Source organism: Rattus rattus, chromosome 9, assembly GCF_011064425.1.
Source record: "Rattus rattus isolate New Zealand chromosome 9, Rrattus_CSIRO_v1, whole genome shotgun sequence".
NCBI lineage: Eukaryota > Metazoa > Chordata > Mammalia > Rodentia > Muridae > Rattus > Rattus rattus.
In genome coordinates this window covers 35,079,779-35,102,828 of record NC_046162.1, presented here as the reverse complement: position 1 = coordinate 35,102,828, position 23,050 = coordinate 35,079,779, and the positions used below count along the sequence as shown (strand labels likewise).

Genomic DNA, 23,050 nt, shown 5'->3' with positions numbered 1-23,050 from the left:
AGGAAGGAAGAAACATTTACAAACGATGAGACCAGCGATGGGCCCTAGAAATAACACCACCAGATCCTGCCAGACTTTAGATCTTTGTGGAATTAACAACTTGACAGAATTTATACAAGTAATCATTGAATATACAAAGACACACCTTCTCACAATGTATCCCAACACAATCTTGTGTGATTCCTTTTGTGTTCTCTCCAGGAAAAGGTCTCAGACAGAGCCCAGGCTCACCTCAGGCGGAGACCCAGAAATATGAAGAAGCATTCATTTCCTGCCTGGGACTGTGGATCATGAAATCAGCAGCCACTTTGGGTACTGAGTTCTCTATCATTTAGTCCATGACCAGGAGTTCTGAGAGAGGCCAAAAAGATTCCATTAGCAACCTAGTCCAGCGAGCTCCAAGCAAGCTCATTTCTGCTCACCTTCTATTGTCAAATGGCTCTAAGGAACTGGTCCTTACTGTCAACAGACAAATGGAGCCCTTCTTCTTCTTTCCTCCTCCTCCTTTCTCCTCTCCTCATGTGCTTGCCTGAATCACAGGTCAGGATCCACCACAGTGCCTCCCCAGGTCCCCACCAACCCCAACTGCCCAGACTTCCCCAGGAGCACTGACTTTCTTACAGCCTCCAGGATCAGCTAACCATATTCTGTGTCCATGAGGACCCATCCAAACAAGAGGCCTGTCCAGGATATTCCTGTAGGTCCCTGCCCTCCGCACTTTATAGATTACAAGAACTCAGTCCCAACTCCTCAGTACCTCTGCCGAGATCCGGAGAAGACAAAAAGCAGGTACTCCTCAGCTTCCATAACGGAAAGAGGCTGGTGTCCAGAGGGAGGCAAGTGATCTATGTACGTCAAGAGCCAGACCCTGACCCCAGCCCTATGACCCTCTCCTACCTCCATTCAGTGCCTCATCCAAAACCACAGCCATCTCTGGCAGCACGTCTGGGACCGAAGCACCAGGCTTTGATGCACCTGGGCTCTGCTCTAGGTGACCAGGACCTCACCTTGAGCATGTCGGAGGCAGCTGCTTCCTGTAGCTTACTCTCTCAGAAGTGCTCTGTGCTAAGGTCCCTGTCAGCCAGCAGCCGGGCAGGCCAGAGCACAATCCTTCCCTGGACTCTAGGGTACAGCTCAGACAGACAGCCTTGGAAAATCCAATTTACCTCTCCCTTGCTTCAGTTATTGCTTTGAGATTTCTTTTGCAGTGATCTGGGTCTTGGATGCACAGACTCATCTTCGGTGAGTACAGATATTTCCTAGGAAACCAAGGAGCTCTTTCCTTCAGGAATGTGCTGGACACAGTAGCCTTCACTTTAGGAAGGTGCTGGACAGAGTATTCCCCTCCTTCAAGAAGGTGCTGGACAAAGTATTCTCTTCCTTCAGGAAGGTCCTGGCAGAGTAGCCCCTCCATTTGGGAAGGTGCTGAACAGAGAGGACTCTGGAAGCAGAGCCACTGAGGCTCCCATCATGCTAAGGGCACTGTGCTCATTCACTTCCGGAACCTATTCAACACACAAGTACACAGCGAGTGCCTGCATCACTGTGGTCCAGCTCTCAGAGCTTCCCACAGGAGTACTAAGCAACCAACCACACCTCCTTTGCAAACATTAGGAGGAGATAAAGGGGCTCTCTCCCCAAAAGAAGACGCATAGATGCAGGCACAAGCAAAAACACCTGTCTTCTTGGGAGTTAGTGGGTCCCTGGTCCCTGAGGCTCACAAAGTGGAACCCCAGGGACCAGGTCACCGGTTTCGAGACCTCTGAGCAAAGAGAAAGGTGGTGCAGGGTCTGCTTCAGTTGCCGGAGCACCCCAAAGGTCCTGTTCAAATCCCGACATGATCTTTCAAATTCCTGGGATGGAGCCTAATCACATTCGACCCCAGGCCTCAGATCTTGACTTTCTCGTATCCCAACGGCAAACTCCTCCGTGGTAGTATCTTAATATAAAAACTGGAAAGGAAATCTGCATTCTAGCCTGGGAACTAACTGACCCTGGGGAGTTGAGGGTAGAAGATCGCATCAGACTTGCAAATGAGCCTTCCTTCCCTCGGACTAGGGCTAACAATTTTCTCCAGGTGCGCTCTGGAGTGCACATGCGCACTTTCCGGGAAAGTTCTTCCTGAATCAAAACCCTGCAAAGGAAACCACTTAACATGCACCGAGGGAGCTGGCTGCTTGGTGGAAGCTGCCAGTGAATTCTCTTGCAAGGCAGGGGACACTTCGGGATGTGCAAATTATTTCTCCTTTGTCAAAGCACATTTCTGTAGAATGGGAGAAGACAAGCCAGCGGGGAGGGGGCCGAGTGGATGAGATTCCTAACGGCTGCGCGTCTCCATGCAAGAAGAGTGTTGCACTGATACCATTGTTATTAACTGGGGTTTGTATTTTGTTTTTAAGGTCTATTTTGATTGTTTTTAAGTCTGTGAGTGTGGAGAACTGGGTTTATGGGAGGATGTATGTGGATTCAGGTGTCTGTGGAAGCCAGAGATGTTGGACCCCCTGGAGCTGGAGTTAAAGGCATTTGTGATCTGCCTCTTGTGGTGTGGTTGCCAGTAATAAAACTCTGAGCCTGTACGAGCATAGTACATGCTCCTAACCACTGAGCCCAGATGTAGCCCTGGACTGACCTCACACTTGTAGTACATGCCACTGATGTGCACCACCACAGGCAACTGTTTCCATTTTTAGATAGGGTGACGAACTGCAGTTCTAGATAGCCTAGAACCCTCTACATAGACCAGGCTGGCCTCAAACTTACAATAATCTTGCCCCTGCCTCTGCCTCTGCCTCTGCCTCTGCCCCTGCCCCTGCCCACCCCCCCTCTGCCCCCCCACACCATGCCCCACCCCCGCCCCGCCCCGTCCCTGTCTCTGCCCCTCCCCCTTCCCTGCAACTCCCCTTGCCCCTGCTCCCTGAAGACTGGGACTATCAGCAGTTACTACCACACCTGGCCAACAGTATTATTTTTGTTATCTATTGCAAAAACCAAATATGACTGAATCCTTAGACATGAAAGTGACCGACACTGACAAACTGAGTTTTCATGATGGCAGCCACCTTGGCAGAGAGAGCAGGACAGAACTCGAACACTCAGCAGTCTTTGGGTTACCACAAGTTGAGTGGGCCAGACTTAGGTGGAGGTCAGAGGCCGGGTCTTCTGAGCCTAGGAGCCAGCCCAGAGATGAGGAGCCCTAGCCCTCCGGACCTCCTCCAGATGTGCGGACTCCCCGATGGAAGTCAGACTCCACCCAGGGGGCTCTGCAGGGGGCTCTATGCACAGAAACTTGCTCCTCCCCCTCCCCTCAACACCGTGCGCTCCCTAGAAAACAAGAACCATGGCACCAGAGAGCCAACATGCCAGCCACGCTGACCTGCATGCAGCTGTAGCCCAGGATGGGATAGAAAGAGAGAGACCAGAGGCCTCTCAGGATGGATGCAGTAAAAATTTCCCTAGGCATTAAAGAAAGCCATCAGAGCTACGCAGCACTCTTGCTGATGCTGTAGGCATGAGCCGAGAGAGGCTCATCTTTGAGCAGACCTGCTCTTACTCCTGCCCCAAGCCAACAGCTAACCTGTCTTATCTGCTATGCCAGACAGAGCCACCCAGCAACATCCAAGATTACCCCTGGATCTTCCCTCAAAGAACAGAGAGCTTTTTCTCTTATGGAAAAGGCAAGTGAGAATAAAGCTTCAATTTTAAAAGGCTTTAAAGTGTGTTTCAAGGCAACGAAGTCAACTCGACTGCCCGGGCACCGTAGCGCTCAAGAAAGGCAGCCTGGTTTCTCTGTATTTTACACCAGACATCCAACCCTTCCTGGGTCTGTCCTATGGCAGCTCAGGTTGCTTCTCCAGGTCAGATATGCATCCCACTCCTAAGACATCAGGTCATCTGGACTTCTGCTTCCTGGCCTTACCTGCAACTTCTGGCTTCAGAGAAGACCCCATGGGCAACACTTTCTAAAGCTGGAAGAGAACCACAGGCGAACCCAAGTCTGGGCGCTCATCGGAAGCCAGGGTTTGAAATGTTGTTGAACCCTTGCTGTTCCCCTCATCCCAGCCCAGCACGTGTGAACCCTCGCAATCCTTCTGCAGGGTCACGGATGGCAGCACACAGTCACATCCATAAGCAAGGATTTTCATCCCCATTCTTAAACAGAAAAGGATACTGGAAATAATTCTTTAAAAGTTAAAGATCTTGATTTTTTTTTTTTTTTTTTTTGGTTCCCTTTCAGACAGCGTCTTGTGTATCCCTGCCTGGCCTTGAATTTGCTGTACAGCGGAGGATGACCTTGAATTTCTGATCCTCCTGCCTCTACCTTCTGAGTGCTGGGGTTTTTGATATGCGCCACCATACCTGGCTTATGCCATGCTGGGGAGCAAACCTAGAGCCCCATGCATGCTGGGCAAACGCTGTAGTATCTGATCTCCAGCCCCATTGCCCACAAAGTAAAGGCTCTCCATACATTTCCAGAGAGCAAGGAGAGGGGTTTGTGGAGATCAGACGGACCTGCTGACAAATGAGTTTTGAAATCGATTTGTAATTTAGCTGAACAAGTGTTAACTGCCGTAGTGAGTTTGATCATTATACTCCTTTTAAACGTCCTTATTCTCAGTCATACATTATTTAATTTACACTTACAATGGACCATTGGTTGCAGTCAGGAAGCATATGAGATACTGATGTTAAAATACAGCAAATTAATGAAGATGGTAAAAAAATTATTATAATTATGCAAAATCTCCCCCAAAAGACTTTTGCCACATAGATTAACCATGACCATCTGATCGGAGATCACATATGGCACATCTATCCAGCAGTCTTCAGTGCTTCAAAATTACAATGTTTAAAAATGAAAACACAGTGACAATTATACCCTATTGGGGTTTTCATTTGTTGGTAATAAAAACAGCCTACACAGGCAATATGTTATTCCTAGCAAAGTGCTTACAAAAACACAGCATGAGGCTCTTTCTCTTATCTTGTCATTTTCAAACGTAAATGCAAACATTGTGGAAATAAGTCACTGGTGGTCTTTTCCCCCCTTAGTGCAAAATGCAAGAGTGTAAAACACCAGGTCACAGAAGCAGCTGTTCTCTGCTTGACGCTGAACTATTCTGCTAAATTCCAATCTGCATCTTAATATGGATTCAGTCCCCAACAAACATGTCATAATTTATGTGTTGGCAAAGCATGCTTTTTCTTGCATAACTAATTAAAAAGAAATTAAATTAACCAGTGTCTACCAAGCACTTATTGTGGCATCTAATATGTAGAAAACAAAAATAAATGTTAGCTACCATTTCTATTATAAAATATTATCAGTTGTTAAACGAGGGAAAAATTCAATTTATCCTAGTATGTAATTAGTATTATTAAATACTATTTGTGGAAACATTCTAATAGAAACTTTAACAATACCGATCTCACTTTTAAATTAAAAATGTCTTTTATTACATATAACTAAAAAAGAAAAAAAATTGCAGGGTTGGGTAAAGTGCTCGTGTGCAGATGTAAGGACCTGAGTTTGATCCCCAGAACCCATGTTTAAAAAAAAAACAGAAAAAAAAAAAAAAAAGCCAGGTCTAGTGGTGTGTTTATAATTCCAGTGTTGAGAAGACAAAGACAGGCTGAGCACAGGGACTCCCTGACCAGCCAGTATAGTCAAATCAGTGGTTTTCAGGCTCAAGAGAGATCTTGTCTCCAAAAGGAAAGTAGAGAGAAACGAAGGAAAATATAAGATCTACCCCTGGCCTACAAACATATGCATATACATACGCACACACATATATGCACACACACACATATATACATACACACATATATATACATATACACACACACACACACATATATATGAGATGAATGGGAAGGAGAGTGAAGGGAGGGAGAAAGAGAAATACACACACACACACACACACACACACACACACACACACACACCAACAGTTACGTAATAGCTGTGGACCCTGTATGCTATCTACTGACCTACCAGGCAAGATGAGCCCATTTGTGCAATCATGGTATGAGCATTAGTGGGGTAACCAGCTGCTTTCTGAGGAGATTTGAAGTTCCCTAAACAAGAGGAAATTTATGCCTGGTACTATAAACCTTATCTTATGAAGTCAAAAGCCCTAGCGGGGAAATTACTGTCATTATTTTGCTAACTGGACACAATATACCTATTTAATGGCCTTCTAAATATTTATGCTTACTCTGTGGATTAGTGCTGCTGTGGGCTTTATTCAGAGAAGATTCTTTTTGCAGTAGGTGTTGGTTGCAACAGAGACCCTCCTAACTGTTTGCAGTGCTGAGAATAAATAGGACATCCGTATCAGCCTCCTCTGAGGTTCAGGGAGCCACTGCAGAAAAGGGTCAGGGAGACTGTCGGAGCAGGAGGAGGGGTGAAGTGAAACGGAGTGCTGATTTCTGGACACATGGTAACTCTTACATCCTTGAACTCGTAAGTACCAGTGTGAGATTTGCAAAAGGCTGGGCTGGACTGGAGAGATGGCACAACAATTAACAGCACGGACTGCTCTTGCAAAGGTCTATAGTTCATTTCCCAGTACCCATGTCAAGGCAGGTCATAACTGCCTGTAACCAGCTCTAGGGTATCTAACACCCTAATCTGGACTCTATGGGTACCTTCATTAACATATGTACACTCCCACAACACACTTTCGTGCACATGCACACTTAAAAATACAATAAATTTAACATAAGACTGGATCCATCAATATTCTCTCAAGAATATTCTGTTTTTGCTCTCTGACAGCTTACAGGTGCTCAATGGTTGCTAAGGAGACAGAATCCAAGACCCCACCCCTCCATGAGGATCTACGGGCAGTCAACAGTGGCTGGAGAGATGCTTCCTTCAATGGTATAGCTCTGCTACATTCCCCATACCTGCTCATACTCCTGTGAGTAAGTCTAGTTAAATTAGCCAGAAAAAGCCTAGTCTCTCTCTCTCTCTCTCTCTCTCTCTCTCTCTCTCTCTCTCTCTCTCTCTCTCTCTCTCTGTGTGTGTCTCTCTCTCTTTCTGACAGACAGACAGACACAGAGAGGAAAAGGCATGAAAGTAGATGAAGGACCAGGACCAGTTGGGAAAGGGACAGGATCAGTGGGTGTGGGAGGGGTTAACAGGATGAATGTGATCACAACACAATAGATACCTTGTGTTATATTTCTGTTGCTATGATAAAACTCCACAACCAAGGCAAATCATAGAAAGAAGAGTTTACCTGGGCTCATGGTTCCTGAGGCGTAAGAGTCTGTCACCATCACAGGGTGGAAGAGTAGCAGCGCAGGCATGGCATCTGGAACAGCAAGCTGAGAACTCACATCTTAAACGACAAGCAAGAGGTGAAGAGCTCACTGGGAATAGCTTGAGTCTTTGAACTCTCAAAGCTCCCTCCCTGTAGCGCTCCTCCTCTAGCAAGGCTGCACCTCTGAAGCCCACCCAAAGAGGGCCGCCAACTGCAGACCAAGCATTCAGACATCTGAGCCTGTGGGGAACATTCTCACACATGTGTTAAAGCACAAAGAAACCCATCATTGTGTATAATTAACATATTAATAAAAATAAACCTCTGGGTCTGGAGAGATGGCCCAATGGCCCCTGTAGAGGACATTTGTTCAATTCCTAGCACCCACAACTAGCAGCTCACAACCACCTGTAACTCCAGTCCCAGGGAACCTGATACCTTCTTCTGGGTACGAAGAGCATCAGGCACATACATGATGCACATATATACACCAGGCACTCATATATATAGGTAAGAAATGTTTTAATTTTAAAGAAATTAAAAAAGAGAGAGCGAGCAATAACACAACTGACCAGGCCGGGACCTCTGAGTGCTCTAGCTGCCTGTTAGTCACCAAAAGGAATTCTGGGTTGTACCTTTGGGTCGTTTGTGCTCCTCTAAGTAATCCTAATCAATTCACTGGTTCACCAAATACCCCCAAAACATTATTGAGTGAGTGGGGGAGCATTTCCATTTATGTATTCATTAATTTGTAGATCTGGAGGTATAACCCAGAGCTTTGTGATTACCAGGCCATGCTCCCTTTAGCATCACGTTACTAAAACTGGAACAATACAGAAAAGATTAACATGATTCCTGTGCAATTACCAGGCTGTAGCTGTCCTAAGAGGGTTCTTAGACCATTAAGTAATTTTGAAAGTTCTCATGAAGGCCAATGGGTGACCTTAATGCAAAGAAAATTTTATGATCAAACAAAAAGTTAAGGAAGAGCCACTAAGGAAAAATAAAGTGGCTGGGGTGTGGTGCACATAGCTTTAACCTGGCACTCAAGAGGCAGAAGCAGACGGATCTCTGTGAGTCTGAGACCAGCCAGTTCTACAGAGCGAGTTTGAGGACAGCCGGGGCTACAGAGATTCATATCCATTCTCTCCCCCTCTTGCTTATGCCTTAGGAGTTGACCTACATGGAAGCATGAATGAGGGTTCCTCCCCGCTGGCTTCCAGTCCAGCTAGTAGAATGTGCCAGAAGATTAGAGAGAGGATGGAAAGGATGTGAGACCTTAATCCTTCTTCCTCTCCTTGCAGGCATCAATTTAGCCATAACTACATTTCTCTGCCTAAAGCTATGGCATCTGGAAGGACCTCTCACCCTGTCCTCCAGCTTCTTCTGGGCTCTAGAAACTGCTCCTTCTCATGTATCTTCCTTTATCCTGGTCTCTGGTCTCCCTCTGTGATTCCCTTCAGCCTTCCCACACCATTTTGAATGGCCCTTTCATTACCTCCTTCCACAAACACATCCTTTCGGGGATTCTGGGGATGGAACCCAGGGCTTCCAGCTTGCTAAGCCAGTACCTACCATAACGTATGCCAGCCCCACACTCAACTTAACTACTTAAGGGCACCATTTTCCTCCTGAATTTTATAATAATCAATTACTAGACGTGGCTCCACGAAATGGGTCCTCAAAGTGAGGTTTCAAAATTGAGTGACTCGTTTATTTGATAGGATCCTTCCATTTATTTTTAAGATCTGTGTGCACATCACTTATGTGACGTAAGAAAACTTCAGACGTTGGGTCTCACCTTTCACCTTGTTTCAGAAGGTCTCTTTCTTGCTGTCCATCGCTGTGTACACCAAACTACCTGGCCCATAAGTTCTAGAGATCCTCCTGTGTCTGCCTCCCATATTCCAACAGGCACATTGGGGTTATAGATGTATGCACCTGCTCTGTCTGGCTTTTGTGTGGATTTTGAGATTTGGAACTCATTTCCTCAAGCTTGCATGGCAAGTGCTTTACCCATTTAATCATCTCCCCAACCCCAAATTGCTTCTTTCTGAGGATAGATGGGATTGTCCTTTATGTCATGACATTCAAAGGATCACTGGGGAAGCCATGCAGTGTGATGCAGGAAGAAGACACTGTTGACACTTCACTAACTCTGCATGTCCTCATTTTTGTAGCAATGGTGACCCCCAGAATGTCTGCCTCTGACTGCTCTCAAGGGAACACATAAGAAAATCATGAACTTCTGAGCAAATGATTGACAGGATCCAGAAACACTTCATGACAGTGTCCCTAATTGCTGGATGTATTAGTCAGGGTTCTCTGGAGTCATAGAACTTACAGAATGTCTCTCTATATTGAGGGAATTTATTGTAATGGCTTACAGTCTGTAGTCTAACTAATCCAACAATGGTCATCTGTGAATGGAAAGTTCAAGAATCTAGTAGTTGCTCAGTCCCATGAGACTGGTTGTTTTTGCTGGTCTTCCTTAGAAGTAGATTCCAACAGATGTGCCAGCAAGTAAGTACAAGCAGGTGAAGAAGAGTGAATCTTCCTTCTTCTAATGACCTTATATATGTCTCCAGCACAAGGTGTGGCCCAGATTAAAGTTGCGTACCACCACACCTGGATCTGGGACTTGCTTAGTCTCAGGCTGACCTTGAACTCAGAGATCTCCTTGCCTCAGTTTCCTGGGATTAAAGGCATGCACTACCTTGCCTGGGTCTAAGCTTTTCATGGCCACTGTGCCTCAAGATCTCCATGTCAAATCCAGATCAGAAACATGTGTCTTCCAGCCTCAAGATCTGGATCACAGGTGAGCCCTCCAATTCTGGATTGTAGTTCATTACAGATATAGTCAAGTTGACAACCAGGAATAGCCATGACACTGGAGATACAGAAAAACTATAGTTTAGAGTCAAACCCAAAATCCAAGCCTAAATATCATAACATGGCATACTCAGACACGTGTGCCCTTCCCAGAGCTCTTATTAACAAAACACTGGTCCTCAATTTGGATTTTTCTCCTAGAGACATGAAAATGTCCACAGAACTGTTAGTACAATCAGTGAGAAGCCAAAGATGGTATAAACAATCGACAGCTATCTCTAACCCCCCAAATAGTCAGTGTAACATGTTAGTGGGTACCAAGGTTCAAATCCACTGTGCTAAGATCAGGGTACTACTAGAGAAGACATAAGACATTGACTCATGGGAAGAGGCAGTTGGGTCGTGTCTTGGTCACTGTCCTATTGCTGTGAAAAGACACTGTAACCAAGGTCATTCTTACTAATGAAACATTAATTGGGAGTTTGCTTACAGTCTCAGAGGACTAGACCATTATTATCATGATAGTGAGCGTGCTGGTATGCAAGCAGGTGGTAAAGCAGTAGCTGAGAGCTACATCCTGATCCAAAGGGAACCTTCCATAGTACCACTCCCTGATGACTAAGCATTCAACTGTATCAGCCTATGAGGGCCTTCTTATTCAAACCACCACACTCCATGCTCTGCCCCCCATAGGCTTGTATCAACATAATATTGCAAAAAATGCATTTAGTCCAGCTTCAGAAGTCCCCATAGTCTCTCACAGTCCCAACACTGTTTAAAGGTCCAAAGTTCAGAGTCTCTTCTGAGACTCATAGTAATCCTCTAACTCTAAAATCAAAATTAAAAAAAAAAAAAGAAAATCACATACTTCCAACATTCAAAGACACAGAATATCCATTACCATTCTAAAAGGTAAGAAAAGGAGCCTTGTGAGAAAATGCTGAAGAAAAGAAAAAAAAAAAAAAAAAAAAAAAAAAAACCAGGAAAATTCTAAATTCTGCATCTCCATGTCTGATTTCAAACACATTTTAGGTTTCCAAGTAATTCTGCTCTGTTGACTCCAACACACTCCTCTCTCTTAAGCTGGTTTCACACACAATCTACAGCTTTCGTTGGCAGGTATCCCACAACTCTGGCATCTCCAACATCTTGGGGGCGCCAACAGAATTCAGGATTCACCTTCAGAACTTCGCACAATGGTCTTTCTAAGCCTCCATGCATAGACACGCCAGGCTTCTGTGGCTTTCCTTAGAAGGGAGCTTCACACAATGGCCTTTCAGGCCTCAGTGGCATTCCTTGGAAGGGAGATTCCACAACTCCTTTCTTATAGCCTTGACTCTAAAACCAGAACTGTGTCAGAAGTTGCCAAGTCCTGCTGCTTGCTGGGGCTGAAACACGGCCCCATTGTTCAGTTGTATTTGCATTAGCTTTCCATTGCTGAGGGTTTCCCTTACTGCTTAAGCTTTTCTTTAATTTCTTTTCACAAGTTGAAAGCTTAGCTGAGTGGGGTCTTGTTCTGAGGTCACCACTCCCTTCATTCCGTTAACTTTAAACGTTTAAATCTCCTTGAGCATTAGACTTGGATCCAACATGACATTCTTAGTGTTGCTTTTCTATTCAAACTGCACATTTTGTATTTTCCCTTGATCAGCCTCATTCTTTTCATTATAGATCTGCATAAGATCTGCTACTAATAACCACATGGCACAGTGAATAATGGGCTTCTTGAAATCTCCTCTGCCAACACCATTGAGCCAAAATTCTTCAATTTAGCCTCAGGGAGATTTTTGAACAAGGGGAGAAAGCAGCCACATTTCTCACCAAAATGATATAAGAACAGTTTCTAGATCACTTACTAATATTCTTCCCTTCTGAGAACTCTTAGACCAGTCCACTGTAATTTGAATCACCCTTGGCACCACTGCCTTCTATGCTCCTACTAGGATGGCCCATTAAGCCCTGCTCAAAGTGTTCCAGCACTTTTCTAGTCCAAAGTCCCAAAGCCTTCCACATTCCTCCAACAAACAGCATGGTAAGGCCTGTCATAGTATTACCCCGCTCCTGGTACCAGCTTCTATCTTAGTCACTCTTCTACGGCTGTGAAGAGACACTATAACCAAGGTAACTCTTACAAAGAAAGAATTGGGGGTTTGCTTATGTTAAGGAACAACTGACTTTTTTCTTTTTAGTTAAATAATGTTAGACTTCAATGATTCTTTGGAGGGTCAGAGGGGTTGTTTGTTTGTATGAGGTTTGTTTTTTTGGTTTTTTGGTTTTTTTGTCCATTGGGTTTTTTGATTTGTTTTTCCTTAATAGTCATATGAATTACATATCATAAATTGTTTTCATTGGTCTAAGAATTGACTGGCCATTAAATGCTTCATAGTATGTTAACTATCTGATCATAAAGCCATAATGTATACCTTTCCCATAATCATTAAAATAACTGCAAAAATCTTTTTTAATCACTTGCTCATTTGGCATAAGAAGTCCTTCCTGTTCCTGGTCTGGGCCACTTTCATTCTTCTCCTCCCGAGGAGAGCATACATCTGGCCCAGTCACAAAAGTAAAAATTTTACCTTGCAACATCTCAGTGTTAGTTCCTAGTTTTAGACACCATAACACCTTATAGTTTCAGATGTTTAGTCCATTATCACAGCAGCATGCAGGCAGGCACTAAGAGCAGTGGGTGAAAACTACATCATGATCCAGAGAGAGAGAGAGAGAGAGAGAGAGAGAGAGAGAGAGAGAGAGAATATGAGCTTGATGTGGGCTTTTGAAACCTCAAGCCCACCTGCAGAGATACAGTTCCCCCAACAAGGCCACTCTTCCTAATCCTTATAGTGCCTTTCAAATACTGTCACTCCCTGGTGACTAAGTACTTACATAAATGAGCCTATGAGGGTCATTCTTATTCAAACTACCACAGATGGATAATTTTGGATTCCTAAATCTTCTAGAAACTTCTTTATTGGTTGAAATGAAATTCTTCACTGAGCTGGTTTTTTTTTTTTTCACTCACCCTTGCTTGTTTAAAAACCTACCATTCAGTTATTGACCCAACAGATCCAAGTCAACTCAAATAATAAAAATCATTTGTTTGCACATGGCATGGACAACAGTATACCACCATTGTCTTATCTGTCAGCTGTGATCAACTCTCCAGTTCTCTCCCATAATACAGTCTGTATTTTGTCACAACACTGTATTAACTGTCTTGTTGGCCTATAGAAAAATCACGGCAGCCTGTTACATTTATCTCATTCTGCTAATTGGATCTATTGAGCAATAATGAGTAATCACAATATATATTTTAGCAAGACATGTGCAAGCCCAAAAAGGATGAGTAAACCTCCAAAGAATTCAAAGGGCTTGTCATGTAAGTGAAGTTCCTTAGAGTATCATAATGCAGAACATATAGGCAGAGACCCTGTCAAAGCACAAAAGGGTGTTTTCCCCTCCACCATTTGCTGCATAGCAAGTTCTAGACCATCCAGTACTATATAGTGAGATCCTATCCAAAAAAAAAAACCAAAAACAAAAAACAACAAAAAAAAAACCCTAGAAAAAAGTTACTTCCTACCTTGTTACAATCTTAGTTATATATTTATTTTTAAAATACCTTTAAGTATTCAAACTGTAATAGGAACCAAAAGTCTTCTTGTCAATGCTATATCTAGTCTTGATCTCCTCCTAAGACAATCAGCTTTCTGTCTGCTTTATCTGGTTTCTATGTACACAAGAAATAAAGTTATATACATAGGATGTTATGTGACTAACTCTACAGCTCCAAAGGGTCTTTTATATGTGTATGTATTATGTGTGGGCATATATATACAAGTGCATGTGCACGTAGAGGGCAGCTGTCAACCTTGGGTGCTGTTCTGCAGCAATTGTCCATTCTGTCTGTTTCTTAGGACAAGGTCTCTCACCAGAACCTGGGATTCCAGCGATTTAGCTAATCTGACTAGCGAGTGAGCCCAGGGATCTATTGTTCTCCACTTCCCCAACACTGAGATTATAAGCAAATACTGCTGCATGTAACTAGCTTTTTACATGGATGCTGAGGCTTGGGCTCATGTCTTGTACTTGGTTGCAAGCATTGCATGATGGAACCATCTTCCAAGCATCAACTCCACATGTCTTTTTACTAAATAATGAAACTTGAGGATCTTTCTGCAACACTACATACACATCCAGGGTTAGGACTTTTTTTGTCTTTCACGGGAGGGCCTCGTATGGCTATTCCTCCATGGAGCTGTCCTCCTGCCAAAGGTTGTCTTGGAGTGTAGCCTTCCTAATCAGGTAGACCATATGTTCCTGTCTTGGCTAGCTCTAGAAAATAGTCTCTCAAGAATCAATAAAATATAGACTGTATTGGCTGTATGTGGGTTAGGGTCAGCCCACTCCTCAGGCTGTTTATAGGTTAGAGTCTCTATATCTACAATTTACATATTTACTTAGAAAAATGAGTTCTAGAGTTCAACTCTAGAAGATGAAGCATGAAGAGTGATCAGAGGAGCCTGAATTAAGATGACTTCAAAGCAACAAGAATCCTTGAATCTGGGAGCCACTTAGATGACTGCAGTGGGTCTTATGAGATGGCTGGAGAAGCTTCACACAAGATTGAGTGATCAGGCCTCTATAAACACCAGGAATCAGCCACATAGATGTGTAGACTGACTTGGTGAAATCTCAGGTACAGGGAGTATACCAGATCTCCCAGAAAATAGTAACAAGTGCCCTAAGCACAAACAGGAGAGTTTCACCAGATAAAGGAGGGGGTAGACCAGGCTCACCAGAGGACAACCAGGAAATCTATCTGCATGAAGTTTGAGAGCCTGAACCTACTTCCCCTTCTACTCACTTAGTGGGGAAAGCAGTGGTAGCTGTCATCCACCTAATGCCGCCTCAGTCCTGCTCAGAGACAACAAGTCCTGTCCAGGCTAGTCAGACCAGAAGGCTCTATGAGCTATGTCTGTTCACTTTCTCTCGTTCTCGGGCTTCATAGGGCTTAGTTATTAGCTGTTGGGCACAGCACCCTGTTTTACACTGTCCCTGCCTCAGCATAACCACCATCTCTCATCCTCCCTTTTCCCTCAAAGCCTTTTCCCAACCTGGGCCAAAGTAGGGCCTTTTCTGTAATTATGTTCCATAATTAAGTTCAGTTGTTTAGTCCCAACTTTTTAATCTTACTCTGATTTTCAAATATACTTTCATAACTGTTGCCTCCACAGGAAAGGGGAGAATCTATTCAGTTTGCAAACTTTCTTTTTATTGTATTGACTATTATCGTGTATGAGTATGGCGGGGGATTGTATGAATCAGGGCTAGGTATTGAACTCGGAGTGCTGGGCCCATGAAGCAAGTGCTCTCTCTGCTCCATCTCACTGCCCCCCCTTTATAAGATTTCTTTTGAGTGTTTGTAATGCCTCCCCTGATCTGGCCCCACATCCCTAAGAACAGCTCAGGTCATAGAGAACAGATTTCAGAGTGTCCACTGGCACTTCCCAGCAGAGTAAACTCTAGAAAACAAACAAGTTTCCATATATATACATACACACACACACACACACACCACACACACACACACACACACACACACACACATTAGACTTAGACACCATTGACCACTTTAAGGGAACCAAGAGTCTTAGCTGGTTGTTGGGCCCAGGCTGCTGAGATAGGGTGTTTTAGATCCTTAGGTGGTGTCTTAATTAGGATTACTATTGCTGTAATAAAACCAAACCATGTGATAAAACCATGACCAAAAAGCAATTTAAGGAGGAAGGGGCTTACTTGGCTTACAGTCCCATATCACTGTTCATCATTGAAGGAAGTCAGGGCAGGAACTCAAACAGGGAAGGAACCTGGAGGCAGGAGCTGATGCAGAGGCCATGGCGGGTAGGGGGCGGCTGCTTACTGGCGTGTTTACAATAGCTTGGTTGGCCTTCTTCCTTACAGAGTACAGGAGCACAGTACAGAGATGGCATCTCCCACAATGGGCTGAGTCCTCCCCCATCAATCACTAATCAAGAAAATGCCCCATAAGTCAAATCTTACGGAAGCATTTTCTCAATGGACTTTCCCTCCCTTCAGATAACGCTATTCTCTGTCAACTTCACATAAAACCATCCACCACAGGTAGGCGTCCTAGCTCCCAAGAGCACAGGCCCATCACACCCACTCACTGGATCAAGCTGTAAGCCCTGCCCAGTACCAGTCATAGAAGCTTCCTGACCAGTACTTACACTGTGAGAAGATACGGAACCTGGGGAAAAGGCTTCTCCCAGGCCCAGTGCCCACTGCAGCTCCCCACAGACCTTCTATCCCATGTGGAAGGCAGCAGGTGTCTCTGAAGAGCCATACCCCAGGGTCCTGAGAGTCACAAGCAAGCATTTTAATATTTTATATGCTCGTTTGTAAAATAGACCTAAGAATATGGCTACCAGTGTTTCTGAGGACATTGTGCCAACACCTGTAGAGACAAAATGGCTCCCAGTGCAGCCCAATCTCAGCTAATGAGTACCTTGTAGTCCAAAAACGGTCTTCAGGAAGGGTCCTTAGCCTGAGGGAGGCTAGGTGATACACACAGTTCACCTGGCTCAGGCCAAGCCCATGTTCTAGGCCTTAAGAATCCCACCCAAGCAAAGCTCTTTCCAAAACCTCCATCTGGAAGTCCCTAACACTGGCCTTGAAAGGGCCTTGGCCTTCCCCAGGCTGACTCCATGCATTCCAAAGCAGGGATCCAGGCCCAGAGATGGGCAGAGCTTGGCCCAGCAGAAGTGTAACTCTTTTAACAAGGTGCAGCCCAACAGGGGGAATGAAGGCGGGCTCTAGTGGCTTCAGCAAGGCACGGGACGCTATGAGGAGCTACCAGGAAGGATGTCCTAGGTTGGGATGAAGAGGCCACTCCTTGTGTCTGCAATGAGACAGGACGACCAACCTCTCTACCAGACTGTGGTCTCCACCTTAAACTCTCAGGCTTGCCATGTGCCGGGGCAACTACAAAACCATCCCCATGCTGTCAGGCATCCACCTATCCTCCCCCAGACACACTTCCTTCACCACCCTCCAAGTCTATGCCCATCACATGTGGCTGACAACCATATATGCTGAACTTCTCGCCTGTCTCCCTTCTTGTCCCACAATGGTCCATTCTCCACACAGTAACCAGGAAGCTCCTTCCTTGCAGAACAAATTACATCACCTTCTGCAGCTTCCAAAGTTGTGGTTCTGCTTCCCCCAACCCCCTCCACAAACACATACCGCCACTTAACCTGTCCAGGCTGGTTCTAGGCTCTGGGCCTGTCTTTAGTTACTTTGGAAGCAGGTATTGAGAAGAGGCTCATTTGGAAATGGCTTTTCAGGAAGATGCCCCCATGAAAGCAGTAATGCAACCAGATGGAAGACAGGGAGGAGAGAAAGAGTGAACAACTCCTACCCTAATCCCACAGAGGGTGGCTGTGGCTCCCGTCCTCGGGGGAGCCCTGGAAACGGTATGTATCACTCCTAGAGGTCACTGTATGAGGTGTGAGAGGACTGACAAGGGTGGCATCTATCATTGGTTGAGGCTGCCCTGGAGGGAGAAAGTTCCCAGGTACCTTCTGCTCTCTGCAGAGGGACACAAACCTGAGCAGCGTAAGGTTGGCCCACAGATGAGAATCTGTGGACCAGGGGAGCAGTGGAGGAAGAGTGTACATGAGGGAGGATGTGAACACAGGAGTCTCTCCACCTGCTGTGTCCCCTCAAAATGTCTCTGACTCCATCCCCCTAAAGGAACCACTCCGCCACACACAGCTTTCATCACCTCGTCATGCTTCAAGGTTCTTCACGGTCCAAACTGCCATCCAAGATGATATTGTCCTTGGCTGGTCTTCTAGACACTGGCAATGTCGCCCACTGCAGTGGCAGAGTGGGGACCTGACCTGGCTTTTCGTTCTGTACAAAGAGGCATCCTGAGCATGCTGTGTTGTGTTTCCCTGGCTGATATCACAGCGAGTTCCATCGATTTTCATTAGTATATTTCAGAAGCAGCTGGGCAATATTGACTACCCCACACTGCTCACCAATTATTTCATCTCCTAATAATCCAGTGAGGCAGATCCTACTGGTGTCGTCATTTATATGTCAGGACACTGAACCTGGAATCGCTAACTGGTTCACGGTCACAGGGTTAGGATGAGGCAGGCATGGGCAGGCCACACACCCCATAGCAAATGACTCCAAGGATTATGCTTCGAATACAGCTGTGCTGTCTCCAGTGTCTACGACACAGAAGTCCCATTGTCCTCTGCTGGGAATGGACTTCGTACAGCTTGAGATGGACCAGAGCTCCCTGACAGTTCCAGATGGGTGGCTGGTGGCAGCAGGATTCTGATCCTGATGCTGTTTCTTTTACCGTGAACTTCATGAGTGAGTGGACATCCACAGGTGGCATGAGTGAACCCTGTGATCCTTTTCCCCAGGCTCCCCTCTGAAGGTTCTCAGCTCCCCATATTGGCCCCTGTGGTGATTTAAATGAGAAATGTCCCCTACAGGCCTCTGTTTTTGAATACCTGGTCCTCAGTGGGTAGTGCTGTTTGGGGAGGTCAAAGAACCTTTGAGAGGTATAGCCTTATAGTTTTGCCTCACTTCCTAGTGTCTGTCTGTCTGTCTGTCTGTCTGTCTCTCTCTCTCTCTCTCTTCTCTCACTCTCGCTCTCTTGCTCATTCACTCTCTTGCTCACTCACTCTCTCTCTCTTGCTCTTGCTCTCTCTGTCTCACTCTGTCTCATTCTCTCTCTCTTGCTCTCACTTGTTCTCTTGCTCTCTCACTCGCTCTCTTGCTTTCTTACTCTCCCTCATTCTCCCTCCCTCTCTCCCTCACTCTCGCTCTCGCTCTCGCTCTCACTCTCTCACCCTCACTCACTTCTCTTGCCCTCTCTCTCCTCTCTCTCTCTCTCTCTCTCTCTCTCTCTCTCTCTCTCTCTCTCTCTCTTTCTTGTTTTAGATGAAGTGTGATCTCCCTGTCTCCTGCTCCTACACTATGCTTCCCCCGCTGTGAAGGACTCTATCTCTCTTGGACTGTGATTAAAATAACCCCTTCCTTCTTTAGATTGCTTTTGAATGTTGCATTTTATCACAACATAAAAGCAGTCAATACAGTCCCTGGATCATTGCTTGCCTGCTTTTCAGGACTGAAGGAGGAAGTGTCCCAACACTGAGGGAGTCTCTGGCCCTCCTACAAGCCATACACGCTGTGGGGTTCTCCTGGGCCACAAAAATGCTTCAGTCATCCTGGAGCCAGCAGCCCTCACTGAGGCAGGATAAGCTACCATGTGCCTGAGGGAGAATCAAAATGTCAGAAAGAAGCAGTCCGCTAAAAATTGGTTTCATACAGCAGAGGGCACAGTAACATCCACTGGGAATAGAAAGGAGAACAATTGTTTACTTTTCTTATTGCTGTAACACAAAACCGGACAGAAGCAACTGAAGGGGGAAAGGTTTTATTCTAGCTCATGGCTCAGGGCACAGAGTCCATCATGGCGGGAAGGGATAGCATCAGGGTTGTGAGGAAGCTCATTAGTAATATCAACAGTTGGGAGGCAGAGAGCTCAGGCTGGAGGCTAGCACCCTGAAGGCCCACCTTGACCTTTTATCTGCCATCTAGGCCACATGTCTAAAGTCTTCCACTAACCCCTAAAACCAGCACTGGCTGGGCACCAATGGTGCCCACATACGAATCTGTGGTGGAAGTGTCGCATTCAAACTGTAACACACATAGAAGTGGAGGGAGGGGGTTAAAGTGGGGGGAGAGTGCAGAAGACAGGTACCAAAATACAGTTACCACGGGAGGGATAAGTTCAAAGCCCTCAGAATAATTTACTGTAGAGCACATAAAATGCTAGCAGAGAAGAGTTTGAAACTTCAATGCAAAGGAAGCCATCCCTACATAAGGAGACACCAACTGCTCTCTTGGATCTTTACACGCTATAGACACCCTAAATTGTCCTACCAAGTCTTCTATGCACAATCACCACATATCTTTTTTTTTTAAATAGAAAAGAAATAATCCAACATTAAGTGTTAAGCAATAGGGATCTAGACTCAGGTGGGTTCTCCCTGAGTCAATGGAGTTTGAGCAAAAGACTCTGTAGGGCTTCAGACAATCTACAGGCATCAAAAGTCAGCACTGGATTCAGGACTGGTGGAGAAAGGAGACCTCCTCCAAGTGGTGCAAAGGTAAAGTGGGGTCAAGAGTCACCAAAGTTTCTGCTCAACAAGAGCAGCCCCAAGAGTGGGTTGTCACTTTCTGACTCTTGCTTCAGAGTTTAACTGGAGACTATGGAGAGGGGAAGGGGATTGGGGTGGGGGCTAACATGAGCTGAGAGCCAGCTTCTGTGTTTTTCCAAGGAACTAGGATGTCTTTGGCTGCTGTGGGGAAATGCAAGCCCTCAGGGTCAGGACCCTACCCTGACCACTTACTGAGTGCACTTCTCACTGCAGTAGTATGTGTGTCTGTGTATCTATGACCCTCCGCTCTAAGTGTGTGTGGGCACGTATGTGTGCGTTCATGTGCCTGTGTGTTGGAAGAGGAACTGGAGTAGAGGGACAGGCACTCGGCACTGATGGCTATACCACCTGTCTTAGGGTTTCCTGCTGTGAACAGACACCATGACCAAGGCAACTCTCATAAGGGCAACATTTAATGGGGGCTGGCTTACAGGTTCAGAGGTTCAGTCCATTATCATCAAGTCAGGAGCATGGCAGCATCCAGGCAGGCATGGTGCAGACAGAGCTAAGAGTGCTATATCTTTATCTGAAAGCTGACAGCAGAATATTGGCTTCCAGGCAGCTAGGAAGTGGGTCTGAAAGCCCACACCCAGTGACACAACTACTCCAACAAGGCCACACCTACTCTAGCAGAGCCACACCTTCTAATAGTGTCATTCCCTGGGCTGAGCGTATACAAACCATAGCCCCACCTCTCAGGCTGGAGAACTTCCTCCATTCACACTGAAACCTCACTACCCCAGTTGCCGCTTCTTGGTGATAGAAGGATGTGGTATAGGCTCCCATGAAGCCGATCAGGGGATTCAGTGCACCCAGAGGACCCCTGGAGACAGCCCAGTGATTCCTATCACATTGAGTTTATTCTGCCTCAGTTCATCACAGACAAGGACACATGCATACATGCATATGCACGCACAGATACCCGTCCACGCAGCCTACCCACCTCCCAGCCCAGCAGGCTACAATTACATCAATTCTGAAACTGCAGACGAGTCATTGGGGTTTACTCGCTACCTTCTAATTAGCATTACACACTGATTATCCGAGGCTACTGATACTAGCTTTAATCAGTAATTACAATGCTCACATAAAATATTTAATAACTATTCATAATACAAGAAATTTGATTAAGGGCAGGACAGAACATTTTCCTTGAATTTTCATACCGGTCTCTGAAAAGCTCAGCTGGGTTCATCCCAAGCAGGAATAAACACAGTCAACAACATGACCCACAAATGCAGAGGGAAATGGCCGACTCGGATTCACTCAGCCCTGCGCCTGAAAAGACCCAGTATCAGCGAGGGGAAATGGGCTAAGGGATGGGCGATTCCAAAGGAGAGATGTAAGTGCCAACAAACTTACAGGGAATTTTGAGTTTCACTGACAGTTAAGAAACCCAGTCCTTTCAGCACACTGACTGACAGCTCACTTGCCTGGTAAGTCTACTGCTTTTGACTAAAATGGGTTCCAGGCCGCCACCATCGCCTCATCTGCCCCTTTCTTCCCTCATGGAAAATGGGGCCTTTGCAAGAAGTCACCTCCCACTCAGCCTTCTGCAATCGCAGGGCAGGACACAGGAAGCTGCTTTGATTCTTTTTCTTCTTCTTCTTTCTGGTTTGATCTGGTTTGGTTTGAGACAGTGTCCAGCTATGTAATCCAGCCTGGCCTTGAACTCACCACCCTCCCACCTCAGTTGCTGAGTGACAGGATGACTGGCACACACCACTATGCCCACTAATTTTCAGTCTGTTACCTCCAGCTATACCAAATGGCCAGAAGTAGCCCACAGAGCCAAGATGAGCCACCATAGATCTCTACCTCAAGAACCCTCCATAAGCCACCAGGGACAAGCATATGGCCTAGCCCTGAGATCTTGAGTAAGAGGACACCCCAGCGAAGCACTCTGCTAAGTGAACTGTGGCACAATCACAGTATACACAACCCAAAACATGGAATAGCAGAGAGCCATGGCTGTGTCAAACACAATAGCAGATAGGTAGCCAGACCACATGCCTTAGGCCCTGTTCCACGCTCGCAGTTTTCCTGAGTTTGCTTCCTTTGCCCAACCATGAAGACAACTGAAGGGGCTACAGCAAATGTGAAGTCGGGCCCTGATCTTCCTCTATGGGAAAAAGGGAGGGGGAAGCCCTTCCCATTCTCTCCTCCCCACCCCCGCCAGGGGAACACCTCCCCTACTGACTCACTAAAGCACAGCATTTAATCATGGCTTTGCAATGTCATTCCCTACACTCCGATCACAAACATCTCCCAAAACATTAGGAGGTTTCGAGTATACCCAAATTCTCGAAAATGCAGGGCCGTGTTCTCAGCTACAAAGTTTACACCCAAGAACCATGCAATTGCATTGTAGGAGAAAAAAAAAATCTCAGAATGTTGTTTACAATTTTATGTTAGGCAGCATTCCTGGGTATCCCAGCCAACACATGGGCACGGTTTGGATATGCCCGGTAGATTCTGAAAAGTGATTTAGAAACTTCTAGAAATGCTATAGTTTGAACCTATGCTGAAGGTTTGCCATGTTAAAAGCTCATTCCTACCCCGTGGTGCTACTGCAAGGCAGTGGGACTTTTAGGAGGTAGAAACTTCTGGAAGGTTTTAGGTCATGGAGGTAGTCCCTCAAAAGGGATTGTAGGACTCAGGTCACCCTTTGTCTTT

At 45.7% G+C, this 23,050-nt stretch overlaps 1 long non-coding RNA gene across 1 annotated transcript in view; it reads right to left on the bottom strand.

Annotated features, from left to right (window-relative positions):
- Positions 1 to 288: 288 nt before the first annotated feature.
- Positions 289 to 23,050, bottom strand: part of LOC116909465 — a 90,313-nt gene continuing 67,551 nt past the window's right edge. Inside the window, exon 3 of the long non-coding RNA XR_004389074.1 lies at positions 289 to 351. This is a non-coding gene — a long non-coding RNA (uncharacterized LOC116909465). The remainder of the gene's footprint in view (positions 352 to 23,050) is intronic.